Raw genomic sequence first — 8,083 nt, 5'->3', positions numbered from 1 at the left:
CCAACGCAATTGAGAGCGTGCCAATTGAGCTTCTGTAGCTCCAAAAAATCCACTTCGAGTACAGGGAGGTCAGAATCCAATAGCATCTGCAGTCCTTTTTCAGCCTCTGAATCAGATTTTTGCTCAGGTCCCTCAATTTCAGCCAGAAAATACCTGAAATCACAGAAAAATACAAAAACTCATAGTAAAGTCCAGAAAAGTGAATATTAAATAAAAACTAATAAAAATATAATAAAAACTAACTAAAACATACTAAAAACAATGCCAAAAAGCGTATAAATTATCCGCTCATCAGCTTCAAACAAGGAAATGGTGAATCTTTTTATGATGCCTGGGAGAGGTATAAGAGGATGCTAAGAAAATGTCCCACTGAAATATTTTCAGAATGGGTACAGTTAGACATCTTCTACTATGGGCTCTCAGATATGGCTAGAATATCCTTGGACCACTCTGCTGGTGGTTCTATGCTACTATTGAGACAGTTGCCACAAATCAGCATCTGTACTCATCTCCTGAGACTTCTATAAAAGGAGAGGTTAAGGCGGTAGTTTTGAACCTAACCCTGCAGAGCAGGATGGTCCATTGACTCAACAACTGCAAGCCCTTGCCTAGCAAATACTGGAACTACAAGAGGCTTTGCGAGAAACTCAAGCTTCTAACAGAAATGTAGAGGCCCAGTTGAGTCAAAAAAGGCAGCAGTTATCTAAGCAGATAACAGAAGAATGTCAAGCCATTCAACTGAGGAGTGGGAAAACCTTAAGCACCCAACCTCAGCACAATAAGAACGAAAAGCCCATAAAGGATAACTAGGTCTCTGTACAAGATGACTCTGGGCGTTCAAACGCCCAGAGAAGTATCCTCTTGGCATTGAACGCCAGGAAAGGGCAGAGACTGGGCATTCAAACGCCCAAATAGGTATCCCTCTTGGCGTTGAACGGCCGGAAAGGGCAGAGAGTGGGCGTCTAAACACCCAAGGGGGCAGCAGCATGGGCGTTGAACGCCCATGCAAAGGAGGTCAGTCACAGACTGATAACAACCCTCCTAAGCAAGCTAGTAACCCCCCTTCCAACTCACATGGCATTCGGCCTTCATTAACCAAGGCTCATAAGTACAAGGCTAAGATGTCATTTCCTCAGAAACTCTGTCAAGAGGAAAGGAATAAACAGTCTGCCCGCTTTTCGGAGTATCTCAGAGCATTAGAGATAGAGATCCCTTTTGCAGAAGCTCTATGATAAACCACTATTTTATGGTTTATCTTGTGCTCAATTGAGTGGATTTTATCAACTCTTTATCCACTTATTCATACTAATTGCATGGTTTTATGTTTTCCTTCCTGATTTTGTGCTATGATTGAAAACATGCTTCTTTGGCCTTATATTTACTAATATTAATCCTCTCTTATTACCATTCGATGCCTTGATATGTGTGTTAAGTGATTTCAGAGTTTATAGGGAAGGAATGACTTAGAGGATGGAAAGGAAGCATATAAAAGTGGAAGGAATACAAGAAGTTGAAGGAACTGCAAAGCTGTCAGCCTAACCCTCTCGCACTAAAACTGTCATAACTTGAGCTACAGAGGTCCAAACGACGCGGTTCTAGTTGTGTTGGAAAGCTAACGTCCGGGGCTTCGATTTGATATATAATATACCATAGTTTCTCTGACGCTAGGTGACGCGAACGCGTGCTCCACACGGACGCGTCGCAGTAACGAAAATCAGCGTGGCAGATTTCTTCTCTAACGATTTCTGGGCTGTTTTCGACCCAGTTTTCGACCCAGAAAACACAGATTAGAGGCTATAAAGTGGGGGAATCCATTCATTCATAATAATCAGCTCATAATTCACAATTTTAGGTTTTAGATGTAGTTTTAGAGAGAGAGGTTCTCTCCTCTCTCTTAGGATTTAGGATTAGGATTTCTCTTAATTTTAGGATTACTTCTCTTCAAGTACAGGTTCACTATTCCTTTAATTTATTTTCTATTTTTATTTATTCTATTACTTTAATTATTATTTATCTTTTCAACTTGACTTATGCTACATTCATATTATGATTTTCTTATTTAATACACATTATTGAGGTATTTCAGATTTAAGATTGTTTTATTTATGTTATGAATGCTTTCAATTTATCCAAATTATTTTCATTCAAATAGATTTTCCCCTTTTGGCTTTGGTTAAATAATTGGTGACACTTGAGTTATCAAACTCGAGGTGTTGATTGAAAATTAGAATTCTTCAAGAATTAATTCGAGTTCCAATAACTCTAGCCTTTCCCAAGGAAAGACTAGGACTTGAGGATTCAAATTAATTCATCCAATTAACTTACCTTCATAGTTAGAGGTTGACAAAGTGGGAGAAAAATCCAATTCTCATCACAATTGATAAGGATAACTAGGATAGGACTTGCAGTTCTTATACCTTGCCAAGAGTTTTATTAGATATTAATTTATTAATTCCTGCAATTTATTTTCCTTGTTATTTAAATTACCTGTTCCTCACTTTCAAAACTCCCAATTTACAAGACTCATAACCAATAATAAGAACACCTCCCTGCAATTCCTTGAGAAGACGATCCGAGGTTAAATACTTCGGTTATCAATTTCAAAGGGGTTTGTTACTTATGACAACCAAAACGTTTGTAAGAAAGGATGATTGCTTGGTTTAGAAACTATACTTGCAACGGGAATTTATTCTGAATTCTAAACCGTCAATCATTCGCTTCTTCAAAATGGCGTCGTTGCCGGAGAATTGCAAATGTGTGCCTTATTATTGGTTATTGTAAATATTTGCTTTTTGCTTGTTTATTTGTTTTTATTTTTGTTTTTATTTTTGCTTTTTCGTAAATTAAGAGATTATTGGTTTTTATTTAGTTATTAAAAAATTTTTCAAAAATTTGTTCTTCGTGTTCATCTTGACCTTCAAGTTGTTCTTAGTTGTTTTCTCCGTTTTAATCTAAAAATTTTAAGTTTGATGTCATTTTATTGTTTTTCTCTTTCCTCATTTAATTCAAAAATACCTTTTCTCTTTATTTTAATTGAATTTTTGAAATTTGCATAAAAAAAATTTCAGATCTCTATTTTAAATTTTTTATCTTATCTTATCTTATTTCAAAATCAAATTTCAAATTTCAATATTTAAATTCCAAAATTCAAATTTCGAAATTCAAATTTAAAATTTTAAAAATCAAACCGTTTCAAAATTTAAATCTTTTTCAAAACTTTATCTTATATTGTTGACTTTTACAAAATTCAAATTTCAAAATTCAAATTCAAATTTTAAATTTCAAATTTTAAAATTCAAAATTTAAAATTTAATTAAAAATTTAAATTTCAATAACCTTTTTAATTTAAAATTATTTTTATTTTTGTTTTTAATTTTTATTTGTTACTATGAACTCTCACCCGTTTGGCTATGAGTCTGGTTACAATTATGTTGCGGGAAGAGGAGATTACAATGAGAACAGGCATCAAGGTTGGAACAACCAAAGATGGGAGGAGCCACAAGGATTTGATCAACCCTCTTGGCAACAACCCCCTTCGATGCACTATAACCAACAACCATTATGTGATGCATACCAAAATGATGACTATGGTGGACCCCCTTGTAGTTACCAACAAGTCCCGCCATATGCTTATGAACCATCTCCTCAACACAACTCTGGACCACCATACTCACAAGCCCCTTATCACCAAACACCCCATATGACTCTAATCCGTATCCACCACACCAACCACCTTATGAGCCATATGAACCATATATAGAACCACCCCAATTCCAACCCAATTACTCCCAAGAATTACCACCTCAATATTTGCCATCTCCATATCCATCAATCCAAGAGCACTATGATCCTACTTATGATAGCCGAGCGCAACAAGAATCAAGGGATCGTCTCACGGAAACAGTGGAAAAACTTCATGCAACCCTTCGCCAACTGGATCAAGCGATAAATCGATTACCTTCCCAACGTTCGGACACTCAAGGAACCCCCATGGCTTCATGTGGGCAATCTAATAAAGAACGTAGCATGAAGGAGATATTAGAAACTCCGGTGGACAGTGAGCAGCACGATTTTGTATTGAAACAATTGGAAGAAGCTACGCCTGCCATTGAGGAGGAAGAAGTGGTTGAAGACTTAGGAGATGCGGAACCTCCATGGGAAACTCAAGTTATAGAGCCTCCTTCAAAGACGTTTGAAATTGATGTTGAGGAGGGTGTACAACCTCCAAGGCATATCATGGTTGAAGACTTTGAAGGAGATGATCAAGAGATGGATTCAATCATTGATGAATTTTTATCTACATTTGAATCCTCTCCCATTGGACTAGACATGGAGATTAAAGAAGAAGAAGCACAACCTCCCATGCCCTTGGTAAACAATGAAGAAGAGATTGAATTGGAAGAAAGCTACCAAGAGGAAGAGGTTGATATTGAAAAAGCTTGCAAAGAGGTGGTAGTTGTTAAAGAAGAACACAAAGGAGTGGAGCTTGCAAGTTCATTAGAAACCCCTCCCCCTAAGTTGCCATCATCTTTCATAACATTCAAGTGGGTAAAATTCATATCCCTTAGCTTTCTAATTCCACTTGAATATGGGCTACTGGAGACGGATGGTCAACTTAGAGCTCTTTGTGGCATTAAGAGTAAGAGAAAGATGGTTAGTGGTAAGAATTGTCCTGCTAGGTTCATTATGGTTGGAAGCTTTAAGTTTAAACGCAAAGGTTGGTGTAGAGCTCAACTGAGTGGGTCTAGGAAGTTGTTTGGCCGCTTTAGTGAGAATTCAGATTGCTTGCTACCCGGATGGAATCATAATGATCAATAAGAAGACGGGTGCAAAAGCAATGTTTGGGACCCTGAAATTCAGTCCAGCAATCAACACTCTTGGGGCCTTGTCACTTGCTTCAACTTACTTGAAAGCTTTCTGCGCCTAGTTTGGGATCCCGGAGGCTCCTGGAATTCCAAAGATTGGTGGAGATTTCTGGATGAATTCAAGCACAAGCCACCATAACAGGAAGCTCACCAAATGTCCAACTTAAGGACTTTAACTAAAAGTGCTAGGTGGGAGACAACCCACCATGGTATGATCTTTCCTTTTTCAATTTTAATTTCATTTCGTTTTGTTTGTTTTTGAGTTTTATTTTATTTTATTTCATTGAACCTGGAATTACTCATAACATCCATATCAGCAATGCATTCTGCATACTGCACAAAAAAAAAAGCACGCACGCGACGCGGCAGCGTTGCTGACGTGTCCACGTCACCAGTGCGATGTGAAGAAAAGAAAGTAAACAGAAAGTCACACGAAAGCGTGGCTGGAGGCACGCTTTAGGCACAAACATGCCCACGCGTCCGCGTGACCCATGCGGCCGCGTCATTGGAAAAATAGCCTCCCACGCGTCCGCGTCACCCACGCGAATGCGTGCTCCAACAAATCGACGTAAAAAGGGTGTATGGCAGAGAGTTATGATGGAGTGGGGCTGGAATGGTGCTAGCAGCACAAGCCCTACCACACGAATTCGTCACCCATGTGTCCGCGTCATTTTTGGATGTGTAGCCATTCACGCGATCGCGTCGCCCACGCGATCACGTCACCCAAATTTTTGGCAAAATGAGTATCAAACAGAGAGTTGTGCGAACGTGAGGCTGCACTCGCGCCAATTGCACAAATCAGGCCACGTGACCGCATGACCCACGCGTCCGCGTCACTTGACAAAAATCACACACCACACGTCCGCGTCACCCACGCGTCCGCGTTGCCTGTGCCGCACAGCTTATCCAAATCAGCGTCAAAAATCTTATCTTTTCTTCCCCAATCCTAATTTTTCCTCCCTCCTTTCTTACTTACTTCTTCTTCCCTTCTTTCCCTTCTCATTCTTGTTATCTTTTATTTTATTTTACTTAATTTATTTGCATACTTTCATTCATTGCATTATTTTCATTGGTGTTAGAAATTTATTTGGGTCATTATTTTCTATATTTTGCTTATTAAAGGAATTGTTTGACAATTATATATTACTTTTTAAAGGGTTGCTTGGATGTTCAATTTAATACATTCAATAACTTATTTACCATGCATGCTATGTGTTTGTGAAAACGCCCGTATGGCATTGTGCACTATTTTTAGATTTCTTTTATTCTACTACTCTAAATGCTTGCTTTTCACAAAACCCCTTTTATATTTTATTTCTTAAATATAATTGTTAATACAAACATGTTGTTAGTTTGAAAGACTTGGTAATCTAACTTGGACATTGAATGCTTTTTCTATGCTACTCATGCCTTTGCCAGCATGCCAATAAACATCTTGCATTTAATTGTCATTACATGCACTTGCTATATTTCCATTATGAACTTTTCACATGTAGTCATGACCATGTGTTAACGTCATTCTTCTTTATTGTGCATTGATTACCACCTTTCCCGCTCTCTTCTTTTCTCTAACCCTTAGCTTTAAAAGTTACTTTCTTTTTCCCTTTTCAGGATGGCTACCAAGAAGGGTAAGGAGAAAGCTACTCCCAAACCACCGGCAAGGAAAGGAACAAAAAGAGCCCCAGCTGAGGAACCACAACCCCCATCCACCTGCACATCTCAGCATGCACCAAGGACGGTGCAATCTTTAAGTGTGGGGAGGTTGATACCGATCTCCATGGGTTAGTACTTTCTTGTCTCAACACCAATGTTTAAATTTTTTTTGTAATTAGTTGTTGTATTTGCATGTTTGTTCAATTTTTGTGCATATTTTACCACTTGGTTGAAAAAATATTTTCTTTTTCAAGAAACTTTTTAAAGTATTTCACTAATTTGAATAAAATTTAATGTTAAACTTGTTTGAAGAAATATTATACTGGAACATGGTTTAGAGCTCGAACATATAAAAACCAGTGAGATTTTTGAGCCTATTTGATTGGTTGCATTTTATAAACTAAAATTCTGTTTTAGTGTGTATTTTTCTCTCTAAAATTGTGATCTTTGTCTTGCTTAATTCTATATTTTCATTATTTGATGTATGCATACACTTACATGATTGAGGCCTTTGTTTCACTGAGCTTACATACCCATATGGCCTTACCCTTTCATTATTCTTTGCAAACCAATGTTGAGCCTATTATACCCCTTTGTTCTTTACTTTAGCACATCATTAACTCTAAGCGAAAGACAATAATATCCTTAATTTGAATCCTTGGTTAGCTTATACTAGTGAGAGTGCTTATGATTTAAGTGTGGAGAAATTGAATTTGGAAACATTTGGTTTGAGAATTGAGTATGTTAGAATTTTCTGAAAATGTGAAAGAAATATTTAGGACATGATTTATGCATCCAATAATTTAATCATATGCATTGAGAAAAATAAAAGAAAAGAAAATATATATATAAAAGTGAAAAAAAAGAAAAGAAAAAAAGAGCAATTAGGCAAAAAAGGGACAAAATGCCCCAACGAAAGTAGTAAAAGCAATGCATACGTACTGTACTTGAAATTAGAATGCATGAATATGTGGAAAACATGGCTAATGGATAGTTAGATGTTGTATTATGATTACATGGATTGTCTAAGTTAGGTGGAAAGTTTAAGTTAATTAAGGATTCAGATTTTAGTCCACTTGGCCAAATACAATCCTACCTTGACCCTAACCCCATTACAACCCTTAAAAGACCTCTTGATATGTGTATTTATGCGTTAAATTTTTGTTGATTGGTAGAAGAAAAGCAAGCCTTAGAAAGCAAGGTTAGTAGAGAATTGAGATAATCGAACCCTAAACACTTGAGCGATTAGAGTGCATACACTTCCAGTGAGGGTTCGATGCTCGATTCTTTGTTCCTGGCTTTCATGAGCTATTTTCTTCTGCAAGTTTACTTGTACTTTATTTTATGATTTGAATTAGTGAAATCAGTTCATATTTGTCTTGAAGAGCTTATTTACTTTTAACCAAGTAGGTAGAAACATTTTGCATTTAGGTGTATTCATAGGTTGCACTTCATACATTCTACCATTCCCCTTCACTCCTTTATAGTTTCTCTTGGGCTTAGCAGGAGGACATGCTAATGTTTAAGTGTGGAAAAGTTGATAAACCACTATTTTAGGTTTATCT

Source organism: Arachis hypogaea, chromosome 20 (assembly GCF_003086295.3).
Source record: "Arachis hypogaea cultivar Tifrunner chromosome 20, arahy.Tifrunner.gnm2.J5K5, whole genome shotgun sequence".
NCBI lineage: Eukaryota > Viridiplantae > Streptophyta > Magnoliopsida > Fabales > Fabaceae > Arachis > Arachis hypogaea.
Note: the sequence above shows the minus strand (reverse complement) of the source record.